The following is an 11,373-nucleotide window of genomic DNA, read 5'->3' on the forward strand; positions in this document are numbered from 1 at the left end:
GGAAGGTACGTGACACTAAACTAGAGCTAGTGCTAGAGCAGGTGGTTCAATACAAAGCACTAATCCCACTTGAGGATATCTTCCTAGACCCTATCCCAAAGCCAATCATAGAACTAGTAAAGGGATCTTAGAGATTTCCCAAGGTGTCAGACAGAGCCATAACCATTCTCAAGAGGTCATAGATAGAACAAGTTTCGAAGCCCTCTACCTCTAGAACCAATCCAAGCAAGCCCCACATTGCTAGATACATTGAGGGAGGACTTAGTGGGAGGTGAAAAATGGCCTTCCATGGCTCACCATAGCCAATGCAACATTTTCTCTGAGGCGATCGGTGGAATGAGGACTTTATCTCATCCCCATCACACAGGCACCACCTCCTAGGGAAGGAACAGTGTATGTCCCTTACGCATTTAGCCAGCTCCTTTTGAGGAACATGACCAATTCCATTGGCATCTTGCAAGATGCAAAAATCAAGACTTTTGGACTAGGCTTCCACTACACATTTATGGTGTAGACTTTTAGAGAGGAGATGGTCATACACAATGATCCTCAAAAGGCCTTACATGAGGGAAGCAAGGTTGGTTCATTATTGGGAGACCAATCGCATTTATATACACAAAGAAAACCAACCCTTGAAGATAACCTGTGTGGACAGGGCAGAATTATCCCATGGGTTGAGGCCGCCTCGCAATGATGAGCGTGATACAACATGTCTAAACGTTGCAACAACAGGGTAAAGATGAGAACCAGAACTATGAGCCTTTCCCACACCCGAAGACTCTGAGGATTAGGTCCATTTCTTGGTCACCAATATTTTCTTGGAATTAGTTATGCATATTTTGTATTTACTAATATATGTACTTAACACATGGAGATAGGGAGGACTCCTCCCATGGGTTGAGGAGGCCACCTCGCCAATGATGAGTGTGATACAATTGTCTGAACCGCTTTGGTCAACATGTCTAAATGAGCTTAGGAGGTTGAGGTATAAGAAAGGGGATTTATGTAGTGCAATAGTGTCTATAAATGTGTTTGGGAGGAGTGAAGGAGCTTAGTGGTGGTGGTTAACCACACTGGAATGACATGAAGGGGCACATTCCGAATGAAGGTCGGCGGGTAAGTGTGAGAGGCTGGCTGGCTGGCCAGCAGCCAAAGAGAAACGGTGGTGGGATGCCGCCCAGACACACGACGGGGAAGAAGCGAAGCAGTTGTTGTTGGGCTTTGCAAAATATATATATATGCCAAAAATGGCGGGTGGGGAAAACACCCGTCAGATCGCTCAGCAGCCTTCACCACCGGCGGAATGAGCACGGCGGGACGGTCATCAAGGCGCAGGGCGGAGGGCGGGGACACCCAGCAGCACTGGCAAGTTATTCACCGTTCTGGCGGCTGAGCCTCCTTTCGTCTTCCGGGCCTGTGCGACTTGTCCGAGCAGGAATGCTCAGGCAAGATGTACGAACTATAGAACAGATCCTGTTCAAGTATAGTCGTGCTAGATGAGTAGTCCCCCGTCGAGCCCATAAAGGTAACGCTTAAGCTGGCAATCTTGCTATGTGGGTTTTTCACCCCTCTATCTCCGCACCTTATGATGATTAAATTGCGTGTCATAGGCTAGGGCTTCAAATACAACCAATTTCCTCGCGCACCACACCTCCTCCTCCTCCTCCTCTCATATGCAACATTAATGGCGAGCTCGAGCATATCATGACATTGCTATCACTGATGACTGCGTGTGGTGGTGAGATCAAATCACGATGTGTTATAATCTATGTACCATGCTATCGACCATAATATTCTACGGCCTCCATGTGAGCCCTTAGACCCCTTTCAAAGCCTTATGCTTCCCAACATCTACACAATCATCGTTCTAGGTATAGCATGGATCCATGGAGCGTTCGCGCACGACCGTAGTGGGAGGCCCTTCACCGTTTTGTACATGGGCTGTGGTTTATGCTCTTTGGGATATGGGGAGTTATTGTTTGTGCAGTCCACTAGAACGCTCCAATATCATGTGACTTTTACCTCTCATGCACCACCCTTTCTCGTCCTCCACCCACATACGTAAATCAGGGATGCACTAGGGCCACATAGGTGGTAGGGTTTTTGTAAGCCTTGGGAGGCTTTTCACATTCGCCTTCTTGCAAAATAATCGCAATCCCTCCCTTCCCATTAGGACTCGTTTCTAAAGGCCTCTAGATGTTAGGAAACTTGGGAAAATCACGAGTCCCACCTTGTAAAGATTTTTGGATTACCTACAATGGTAAGTGTCTGCACACCAAGTGCCCGTAATGGATGCATTTTGTTACTCGAGTTGAGGGGCTCTGCATCATTTTGATGAGCTTGGCTTCCACCTAGATTAAGAATGAGACGTTGTTGGTTTTTAAGCCATCTTGTGCTGGGACAATCTTCACACTACTGTGCTCATCATCAGAGACTTCATCGAATTATAGGGAAGTTGGGATTCCATCATGCAAAGGCTGAGAAGAAGAGGGTAGTTCTTGGATTTGCTTCTGAAGCTGCTCTTGCTCTTGCTCTTGCTCTTCTTTAGTCCGTGTGTGCTCTATCTTAGCTTTTCCCTTATCTTGCTTTTTGGGCACCCATACCTGTTTTGGTGTGATTTGTTGATGCAAGATTCTTGAGCGTGATGATGATTTTGTTAACTTTTCTTTCCTCGCTCTAGGAGGGTTGCATCTTTTAATCCCACCTTGTAAAGAGTGAGAAAGACAGCTAGGTTGCACAGGTAAGCCCAGGGATCTATGTTTGCACCTCTCTTAGAACTTGGTGCTACCCAGGGTTTCGCTCAACTGTTGGTTTCTGTTTGAAGAAGAAAACCTGCAGAGGTGGTTGTAGGGTCAGCTAAACATCAGGGTCAGTCACTTGAAGGGTCAAACTAGTCTTTCTGGGTTGAGAGGAAGCTATTTTGAGTCAGGTCTGATAGTCAGAGGTCTGTGAGGGCCAATCACATAGTTTTAATGCTAGAGAGTATTTAACAGAGTTAGAGGGAGTGAGGTGCTGTCAGATTAGGAGTTGCAAGGCTAGATCATGGTTGATTCTTAGGTGTCTAGGGGTTTGTAAAAGTGTTAGAGGAAACAAGAGTGGAGAGTTCTGAGTCAGGTGGGAGTCAGCTGATAGTTAGAAGTGGTGTGGGGTGACAGATTCAGTAGAGTTCTGGACCAAAGGATTTGAGAGAGTTGATGGTCCTGGAAGAAAGTCTGTGATTCTAGAGGACAAGGATTTGATAGAGGTCAGCAAACAGTTAGCTCAATCAAAAAACAGTTAGTAGAGCAGCTGAACTGAGAGAGTTCGGGTCAATTCAGGTCAGCAGAAGGTCAAAGGAGTTAGCTGAGGAGTTAAAGATCAGACTTGTTCAGAGTTAGATCTGACCTAGGAGGACATTTAGGTGAGACAACTGATTTAGATTGAGAAAGTTCAGGCGGTTGACTGAATGAGCAGAGGCTCAAGGGATAACTGTAGGGTTGCTAGATGTCCCGTGCTGTATGTTTTCAGTGATTTAGATGCTATAAAGGAAGATATTGTTTGCTCTTCCCAACGCCCTTTTTGGCACCCTTATTTGGCTTCTTCCTTAGGAGTATCCTTGGGCTATTAGTGATATTTACATGGTCACCCATCCTTGTGTGGTTGGATCACTATATGGCTTTCTATTTCTTCTCTGCTTAGGGATCCACATCAGCTTGTCATCAATTTTTGTCGGCATTTTAGGGATACTCTCCTTTGGAATCCACACCTGTTTAGGGTTTTTTTTCTTGGGCTTTAGCTATTTGGTTGGCTCATAATTAGGTTTCCTTGGTGTCTTCGATACCCACATTTGCTTCATCCTGGTTCATTGGGACTTTTTGAGAAACCGAGGTAGCAGGATTGGACGTATTGGTTGCTAGCATTTGGTTTCTTTTATGGTGCCTCCTTGATTTTTAAAGAAGATTTCATCCTTTGGTTGGGATTTTAACTCCTTTACTTTTGGTTTTAAGGATGTGATGGGGGTTGATTAGAGGCTTTGAGTTTATGAATAATTGCGCTTACCCGCTGAATGGGACCTACTTGTAGTAATGTTAGTAACTTTTGTATATCAGTAGAGATCTCTATCCCAACTCTTTTGTGCTAACTTGATTGTGGTTGTCCTCATGGTCCAATCAATGTTGCAGTCATGTTTAACAATCCATCCCCTTCCAAGGATGATCTCTTTAAGTATTATACATAAAAACTACCTTCCACCAATGGGATAAAAGTTGATGTGCAACTTAATCTTTCACATCCCTTTACATTCATTATAAAAACTTGAGACTATTTGTACCAAAGCTTTGGTCGGATCAAGGGCAGGTTTCCCATATGAGACCCAAGTCTCATATAACTAAGTTTTTTCCTGCTCCTATATCCAACAAAGCAAGTTTGGCTATGTTTTTTTTGTTCACGAGGAAATCTAAGCACCTCACCAACATGCCAACGTGCTACTCCTTTGCAAGGCTCATATAAGGAGAGACTTTCTCATGAATTTAAGGATCACCAACCCAAGCAAATCATCGAAGAGCTTAGTGTTTAGGGACATGGATAAGGTTGGCTTTTGCAATAAGAAAAATCAGCCACATCTGCTATAATCCATGGAAAATTGGCATCACTAAATGCATTCTTTATCTCCAAAAACTCTAAATATCCTTCTAAATAATTTCTAAATTAATCTAGGGTATTTTCTTTCACCTAAAGTTATTTTCTCTCTCTCTAACCCTAATCCCTTTTTCTCTCTCTAGGCTTTCCCTAAAATAATTGGAAAGCATCCTATTCTGGATGATTATTCCTTTGATGGCATCAATGGCCCTCCCCTTTATGAGAACACCCCTCTCTAACTGGATAGATCAAGGATCTACGACAACTTGTGGATGGATCGAGGATGGATAACAACTCATGGACGGACGAGGGATCATGGACGAACAGTGGCATGATGGATTGTAAACCATTCGATAACTTCATCCAAGATCGAGCTGTGAGGCTTGCATGCATGGGGTATTGTTGCACTCCTGTTAAGAATGTACATACCTGTGTTAACTGCCTTAGTCCAAAAGGATTTAAGTAGATTCCTGTTATTAAGCATACTCCTTTCCATCTCAACATTAGCACAATTCTTGTGCTATGCAACACCATTTTGTTGCAAAGTGTGAGAGGTAGTGAGTTTTCCCTTTAGGTACCACCGTCTACCCATAAAGATATTCTAGATGATTGTGTAGCAGTTTCCCCAAATATTCTTTAAACAAGTCTAAAAAATAGCCACTCAAAAAACCCTACTTGGATGTTGTTGTTCAGACTATGTACGTATCCCTTTCAACTATTTATACATAAAACGCCTTTGACATATACTCTTGCCCTCGATTTGTACAAAGGGTGCCAATTTTACATGTAGACACATTTTTAGCCATAGAAACAAAGTGTCTAAAGCATGTAAAAACCTCTGACGTTGCTTTCAATGATGAATACATCCAAGTGTGCTTGGAATTGTCATTAATAAAAGTCACAAAGTAGAGATATCCCTGGATCGATGGTGTCCTCAAACCACATACATCACTATGTATATGCTGTAATTTCTAGATAGACCTTACTGATCCATCTTTTAAAAATGGTAAAATTGAGGTAAGGAAAAACCACCCAACCATTCACCATGTCCAGGAGAAGAAATAATGTGATATCTACCTTTTGGTGTTCCTGGAGGATTTTTGGACCAGGCTTTGGGCTAGCCGACAGGCACGCAGGATCTCGACTTTCCAGTGGCTGGTTGCCCACAGGGGCTCTGCAGTTGGCACCTGGCTTGTCTACAGTGGCCTTCTGTCGGCCTACGTCCGATGCGGCCACCCATTGGAGACACAGAGACATTGCCTATGGGCCACAGGCGCAACAGATTTGGCTGAGGATGCTGTGCATTTTGGCCCCCCTTTCTCTAGAGGGCATGTATACGTGGGGAGCCGCTACTTGGTTGACTTCGTCAAGGCCTGCTCTGGGATACGAGACGGAGCAGGACAGCCAGGCCATCAGATTCATTAGGGGCCGGGCTCATCTTGCCCCCCCCCCACCCAATGTCTAGACAATTGCGATCAATCATGAAGATCTCAACGATGCACGACTATTGTTTCGTGTACCTTTTTCACATAAATACTAAAACAACCTCACGGGTTTGACCTCTTCCTCCTCATGATTGTTATGCATTTCAGCCATGTGGATAGGTATAATACCTTTCCTTTGCTTTTCTTTTTTTGCCCCAGCTTTAGCTTCCCATTGGGATCGTCTCTTCATCTTAGTCTCATGTTTTCTCTTTTTTTTGAGCCTTTGTGAATGGCTTAAATTTATTCATAAGACAGTGGCCCATAGTATTTTCTAAGTTTGCTCCCATTGAGGAATCCTTCCATTTGTACTCCATCAAGAATTTCTAGATGTGATGTCCCTCTAGTTGTGAGTTTGTAGATTCTGAAAGGACCCATCCCTCTCAACTTTAAATTCCTTTTATTTTTGTTCAGATTATAAAGTAGAACTAGGTCCCCTTCCTTGAACCTCTTGGTTTTGATATTGGCATCTTTTCCTTCTCTTTTTCTCGGCATCCATGCCCACCACACTGAGTATAACCTTGCTTCATTAAGTTTCTGGATCTCTATGAGTCATTCAGACAACTCACTGTCCGCTCATTCCATTTGCTATTCTACCCTCCTCAAGGTTGGGATCATGAATTCAATCGAGAGTATGGCATCAAGTCCAAAAGTCCAAAGACTAGGTTATATGATGTAGTCCCAATTGAGGTTTTATAGGCAATTTTGCAAGACCATAAAGTGGATGAGAGCTTATTCTCCCAATTCATCCTTGATGCCTCAACTGTCTTTGTAAACACAGCTCAAGTCCGAAAGTCCAAAGACTAGGTTATACGATGTAGTCCCAATTGAGGTTTTATAGGCAGTTTTGCAAGCCTATAAAGTGGATGAGAGCTTATTCTCACAATTCATCCTTGATGCCTCAACTGTCTTTGTAAACATAGTGCACAATGCATAGGACCTTGTTTATGCTATCTAGTTTTTTGTGGATAGTAAGTACACAGAAGACTTGTGGTTACTACCATCAATCCTTCTAAGAGAAAATCCACCATGTCACTTAAGAAATTGGAAAGTAACTCAACTCTGTAGAACCAAATTGGAACGTATACAAATATTCGTTATAGAAAACTTAGCGCATTGATACAAATCCTAATTCACGTGATTTGTACGAGACTTGTGCATTCTTATGAATGAAAATGGCTTGATCAAGATAATGCTAATTTGTTTTTTGTTAATTAGGAAAATGATGGATGACCCCGACATCTATTCTTGCTCTGAGTCTATAAGATTTCACTCTATGCTGAGAGTTTATGTGTGTTGCATGTGGTTAATAACCAAGTTTTTGTGTGAGAAAGTGGTTGTAAGATTCAAATCTCCACATGCAAGAGCACAGGGTGTAAGGTAAGAGATATATGTTCCTCCACGTGCAAGAGCACAGGGTGTACAAACAGGGTGTACAAAGTGATCTACAGGTCTTGAGAAGATCACAAACGATTAGGTATCTAGTGGAGATTTTGACATATAATGGGTATGCAATGCATTATGCATACATGACATCAATGAAAAAGCATGTGGAACCATCATGTCTTGGAGAATCTATTGGAAAGCATGTATGGGAAAAAGCAATGGACAAAGAAATGGATACCTTAGTATACAATGATACATGGGACTCGATTGCATTACCAAGTGGAAATAATGTCATTAGTTGCAAAAGGGTGTATAAAGTGAGATGTAAGGCAAATGGATTAATAGAAAGGCATAAAGCAAGGCTGGTCACACAAAGGGATATGCATAGACACATGGCTTGGATTATGATACCGTGTGGCTAAGATGGGAACAATGAAATCTGTGATTGCATTGGTTGTGTCAAATGGTTGGAAAATGTGTTAAATGGATGTAAAGAATGCATTTCTAAATGGTGAATTGCAAGAATAAGTGTTCATGAAGCAGCCAGAAGGCTATGTGCATCCCAAATACCCTACACATGTATGTAAGTTGAAGAAGGTCTTGTACGGATTGAAGCAAGCACCACGTGCTTGGATAGACAAGATAAGCAGGTATCTCATTAGCATTGGTGTTCATGTGGGAACTTTAGATTCATCACTATATGCAAAGAAGACAACACAAGGTATTGTGGTGATTGTCATCTATATAGATGACTTGATCGTGTAGGTGATTCAAGAAAGGATATTGCTGATGTGAAAGCTTCATTATGTGGTGAATTTGATATGAGATACTTGGGAGAATTGAGATACTTTCTTGGCATTGAAGTGGTAAAAAAAAAGGCATTTGGTTAGTTCGAAGACAATATGTAATGAACATGCTGGCAAAGTATGGAATGAGAGGTTGTAAGCTAATAAGCACCGTCCTGCTTTGGCACCAGATAGGAGTGTCTATAAAAGAAAACCTTTTCCTTAAGAAGTTCTGCACTTGTTTTACACAAGAAAACATTGCTTGACCAATGTCTGCATGCAATGCTTGAAATGTTCCGGTGTAAGGCTTTCCAATGGCTTTCCAATGGCTGCTCCTCTACCATGTTTGAAGGAAAAATATCTGCATGCAATGCTTGAAATGTTCCGGTGTAAGGCTTTCCAATGGCTGCTCCTCTATCATGTTTGAAGGAAAAATATCTGCAAACAAGAAATAAGTTGACTTAGATTGAAACATCTCTGTCAGAAAATCTCACATGCCCCTTTCTACCTACTACGATACTTACAATTGTCTGGAAATCAAGTTTGTTGGTGAAGATGGATATCTCGTGCTGTGTAAACATGTTGTACCGTGGCCACTAGTTTTCCGTTGCTTGCCTTCTTGAAGCCTTGTAAACGACCTTTCCAATGGTGCTCTAGTACATTTTCGCCGTCGAACTGGGTGAGGCCCGATTGCAGCACAGCAGGCTGTAGATAAACCCAAGCGCTCTTACGAAATGCCTCTCCCACCCAAGCACCATCATCGTCCTTCTTGTTGTGCAAGGATATCTCCTCAATCTCGTTTTTTGGTCTTCTTGGTGTGACCATATCTTCTTGGAAGGTGGAGTAGAAAGGTTATGTTTAGAGTAAAAAGGAAAGAGATGTGCAGACTAGGGTTTTACGGGAGCCTTGAAGATGAAAGAGATGGAGCTCCGAGAAGGGAGGGAGATTAAGATGGAGGAGAAAGATTAGGGTTTCGGGCTTTGATGGTTTCATTAGGGTTGGGCAAATGAGATAGAGATGGAAGAGAAAGAGAGGAAGAGTTTAATTTGGACGTTCAAGAGGGAAAGCGGACTTGAAAATGAAATTTTTGATTACAATGAAATTTGAGATGGGTTTTTGGGGGGAAATGTGAGTTTTGGGGGGATCTCGAAAATTTGAAGGATTTTTTGAGCCACAAAAAATGGTGGGACCATACCTACCCTAAACCCCCTACCTTTTTAAAGAGACAAGTGTAATTATTAGTACTGAAAGCCTAGTGTCCCTCCCTATAGCATAGTCTCCCTCCCTATATTCAAAGGAGACCACAGATGTGCACAATCCTCTACTCCTATTGGTCCGTTGCTAATTACTTTCATTAGTAAAAGGCCCAAAATATGTTCAAATGCCCCCTAATGACCGGAAATATTAACAGCAAGGAGGGAGGGAGGCAAGATGGGAGATGAGGTGTGAGAGAGAGAGAGAGAGAGAGAGAGAGAGAGAGAGAGAGAGAGAGAGAGATGATGTGACCGAGGGGAGAGAGAAAGATGAGACGAGAGAGGGAGAGAGAGAGAGAGGATGGAGAGAGATAGAGAGAGAGGGTAGAGAAAGAGATGGGAGGAGAGAGATTAAAAGTGATTCGGATGAGAACTCAGAGGTCACCTCCCTCAAACGCCACTCTTCCCAAGCGGAAAAGAAACCCATAAACTATGAAAACTCAGAGGTCATCTCCCTGAAACCCACTCTTTCCAAGCAGAAAAAAAACCCATAAACTATGAAAACCTTCTAATGGAACTCAAGGATTACCCCAACCCCTTGTTGGAGAAAGTGAGGATGAAACAAGCCAAGGAGCTTGTAAAAGGAAGGTACGTGACACTAAACTAGAGCTAGTGCTAGAGCAGGTGGTTCAATACAAAGCACTAATCCCACTTGAGGATATCTTCCTAGACCCTATCCCAAAGCCAATCATAGAACTAGTAAAGGGATCTTAGAGATTTCCCAAGGTGTCAGACAGAGCCATAACCATTCTCAAGAGGTCATAGATAGAACAAGTTTCGAAGCCCTCTACCTCTAGAACCAATCCAAGCAAGCCCCACATTGCTAGATACATTGAGGGAGGACTTAGTGGGAGGTGAAAAATGGCCTTCCATGGCTCACCATAGCCAATGCAACATTTTCTCTGAGGCGATCGGTGGAATGAGGACTTTATCTCATCCCCATCACACAGGCACCACCTCCTAGGGAAGGAACAGTGTATGTCCCTTACGCATTTAGCCAGCTCCTTTTGAGGAACATGACCAATTCCATTGGCATCTTGCAAGATGCAAAAATCAAGACTTTTGGACTAGGCTTCTACTACACATTTATGGTGTAGACTTTTAGAGAGGAGATGGTCATACACAATGATCCTCAAAAGGCCTTACATGAGGGAAGCAAGGTTGGTTCATTATTGGGAGACCAATCGCATTTATATACACAAAGAAAACCAACCCTTGAAGATAACCTGTGTGGACAGGGCAGAATTATCCCATGGGTTGAGGCCGCCTCGCAATGATGAGCGTGATACAACATGTCTAAACGTTGCAACAACAGGGTAAAGATGAGAACCAGAACTATGAGCCTTTCCCACACCCGAAGACTCTGAGGATTAGGTCCATTTCTTGGTCACCAATATTTTCTTGGAATTAGTTATGCATATTTTGTATTTACTAATATATGTACTTAACACATGGAGATAGGGAGGACTCCTCCCATGGGTTGAGGAGGCCACCTCGCCAATGATGAGTGTGATACAATTGTCTGAACCGCTTTGGTCAACATGTCTAAATGAGCTTAGGAGGTTGAGGTATAAGAAAGGGGATTTATGTAGTGCAATAGTGTCTATAAATGTGTTTGGGAGGAGTGAAGGAGCTTAGTGGTGGTGGTTAACCACACTGGAATGACATGAAGGGGCACATTCCGAATGAAGGTCGGCGGGTAAGTGTGAGAGGCTGGCTGGCTGGCCAGCAGCCAAAGAGAAACGGTGGTGGGATGCCGCCCAGACACACGACGGGGAAGAAGCGAAGCAGTTGTTGTTGGGCTTTGCAAAATATATATATATATGCCAAAAATGGCGGGGGTGGGGAAAA

At 42.9% G+C, this 11,373-nt stretch overlaps 1 non-coding gene across 1 annotated transcript; it reads right to left on the reverse strand.

Annotated features, from left to right (window-relative positions):
* Positions 1 to 1,264: 1,264 nt before the first annotated feature.
* Positions 1,265 to 1,491, reverse strand: LOC147612529 (small nucleolar RNA U3). Its single transcript, XR_015263582.1, has one exon. It is a non-coding gene; the product is annotated as a small nucleolar RNA U3 (small nucleolar RNA).
* Between the last annotated feature and the right edge of the window lie 9,882 nt (positions 1,492 to 11,373).

The sequence above is a fragment of the Cibotium barometz genome, chromosome 45, assembly GCF_041138505.1.
Source record: "Cibotium barometz isolate CiBa-2024 chromosome 45, ASM4113850v1, whole genome shotgun sequence".
Classification (NCBI taxonomy): domain Eukaryota; kingdom Viridiplantae; phylum Streptophyta; class Polypodiopsida; order Cyatheales; family Cibotiaceae; genus Cibotium; species Cibotium barometz.